Source organism: Silene latifolia, unplaced genomic scaffold (assembly GCF_048544455.1).
Source record: "Silene latifolia isolate original U9 population unplaced genomic scaffold, ASM4854445v1 scaffold_85, whole genome shotgun sequence".
NCBI lineage: Eukaryota > Viridiplantae > Streptophyta > Magnoliopsida > Caryophyllales > Caryophyllaceae > Silene > Silene latifolia.
Genome location: NW_027413762.1, coordinates 601,345 through 604,154, shown reverse-complemented (window position 1 = coordinate 604,154; position 2,810 = coordinate 601,345). Strand labels below are relative to the sequence as shown.

The 2,810-nt window shown below is 37.8% G+C and overlaps 1 non-coding gene across 1 annotated transcript; it reads right to left on the bottom strand.

Annotated features, from left to right (window-relative positions):
- Positions 1-986: 986 nt before the first annotated feature.
- Positions 987-1,093, bottom strand: LOC141640504 (small nucleolar RNA R71). The gene has a single exon (XR_012543024.1). It is a non-coding gene; the product is annotated as a small nucleolar RNA R71 (small nucleolar RNA).
- Between the last annotated feature and the right edge of the window lie 1,717 nt (positions 1,094-2,810).

Here is a 2,810-nt window from a genome sequence, read left to right as displayed (position 1 = left end):
CAATTGTTTACATCTCATTTTAGTCATCTTGCTTGTTTACTTTTATTGTTATTTAGTTTAGTAATCTTCTTATCTCAACCCAAATTGTGACACCCCTAGACACCACTACTTGCAATCGAAAATCCTACATCAATACCCGTCCCTTGGGATCCAACCTTTACTTGCCTCTTTACTAATGGTAGAGTTGTTTGTGAAGTTATAAATATTATTTTGGTCTAGGTGCTCCTAACGACAAGTAACCAAAATCTAAGCTCAAAGCGGACCGACCAAAAATGGCGCCGTTGCCGGGGACGATGTTAACTTGATTTGATTTTCTTTGATTGTTATTAGTTGTGTCTTTCTTTGCCTTGGGGAAGTAAAACTCCTCAAGGTTTGTTCTGATTGTTTTCGAGTTGTTTGATATTTTGCATGTCTAGAAGATCACAAGGTAACTTGTTACCCATTGATCACGAAATTGAAAGGACTTTGACAACCATTAGAAGACTTGCTAGGAATACTTTGAGAGGTATTGGTGAGGTTGTAGATATTCAACCAAACACTATTGAGTTCATCAACCCTTTTGCAAGAGAAGGTGAGGAGAACCCAACACAAAATCAATCACACAATCAACCCACAATGCCTAAGTTTTCATCACATTGCGTACCAACCAAGGAGAACCTACCCAATGGTACTCCCACACCACAACACTTAACCGGAAATTTCATTGCAAAATGCGCATTTATCCAATTAGTCGAAAGAAGCCAATTTGGGGGATGCCTAGTGAAGACCCTCATTCCCACATGGAAACTTTTTGTGACTATTGTGATGCGATTTCACAAACCGGAGTAACTCAAGACCAAATTCGATGGGTCTTATTTCCTTTTTCTCTAATTGGCACCGCAAAACAATGGTTGAAAAGCCTTGATAAATCTACTCTTGGAATTGACACTTGGAAGAAGTTGGCTCTAGCTTTCTACAAAAAATTCTACCCTCCGGAAAAGACTAACATGCTAAGAGCTCAAATTACGGGTTTTAAGCAAAGGGATGAAGAATCTTTGTATAAAGCTTGGGAGAGATTCAAAGGAATTTGTCGCTCATGTCCTCATCATGGACTTAGCGAGTGGTTCTTGGTACAACAATTTTGGAATGGTCTTTATGAAGACTCAAGAAACATTCTCAACATGGGATCAAATGGTATGTTCACCGAAGTTGACGATAATAAAACTTGGAACAAGATTGAGGAAATGGCGGTCCATAATTCACAATATAGTAGACCTCGCAAGCCTACTAGAGGAGGAAAGCATGAAGTGGACTCTATTACTCAATTGGGTGCTCAACTTAGTGCTCATATTGATACCATCAACTTGAAGTTTGAGAAGGCGATGGCTTAACTTGAAGAAGCCTCAAAATCACCAAAGCATCATGTTAATACCATGGTAGCATCTTCATCAATCCCAAGTGGGATATGTGAGAATTGTGGAACTTTGGGACATGACCAAAGTGAATGTAGGGGAACAAATGAGCAAGTGAATGCTTTTCAAGCATATAAAAGTGGTACCCTGATGTGAGCGTGTCGTTGTACACCCAATCAAACACATTTATAATACTCAACAAACAACTAGTTAGCGGTAAGTCGAGGTCGATCCATGGGACGGTGTGCTTTGGGTTCTAAGTCTATCTATCTCAATTTATGCTAGTGTCACAATTTGTTTGGGTTTGTAGTTGTGTCTAGACTAATGCAAGCAATAAAGTAGAACGAGCAATAAAAGGAAAGATATAAACAATTGATTAAAAGTGCTAGGATGGGGTCATGGGGGATTCATGGTGTTGATCATACAAACATGTTTACAAGGTTGCAAGCAATTAATGTTGTGGAGGAACCGAGTTGGGTTATATCTTACGGTTATTAGGAAGAGTTGGGTCCCGGAGCCGGATCGATTAGATTGTACAACACCTACAAGTCGACTTACTTTCCTCCTAATCAACTTCTATGCATGGTCTAACAAGACTCGAGTTGGTTTATATCTTACGAGTCAAGTTGAGTAGATAAGAGATGGTAAAAATGCAAGGATTCATAGGCTTAGCATTTCATCAAACATAACATGTGCATAAAGTTGACATCACAACAAGCAAGCAATTTAATCATGTGAACATATTAGATTAAGCATGAATCAATCCCATGTTGGTTTCCCCTAATTACCCACTAATCCTAGCTAAGAGACTACTCATTCATTATCAAGTTTAACATGCTAACAAGGTTGTCAATCATATTAACAAGGTAAAACATGATGAACAAGTAAGAAAGATTAACAATAATTAAAACAAGGATTAAGAGGATTATACCTATGGAGATTCCACAATAATAATGCAAAGAATAATAGAAGAACTTGATGATTGATGGAAGGTTGTCAATCTCCCAATAAATCCAATAATCTTCTAATTAACCAATAATAAACTTGAATTACTTAATAATAAACTTGAACAATAATTAAGGAGAGATTAATGTGTAATTTGTAGAAAGATTAAAGAGTAATCTATTCTAATCTACTCCTAATCTAATCTAAAGAAGGATTTTTCTAGCTAAAAAGATGTGTTAAAGGATTATTACAAATGGGGTATTTATAGTGAAAATTAGGTGGATGCATTAGGGTTAACTAAGGGCTAAACTAGTAATTACACTTTTGAGATTTGAGCAGGGAGACTCCGGTATTTCTTGAAGGAAGGGCGTCTTTCTTTGAGGCTTGAAGAAGACGAAATTGTCTTTGTGAGGGAATCCGGGCGGAATCCGGGCGGATTTCGCGATGGAATCCGGGCGGATTAAGGAGAATCCG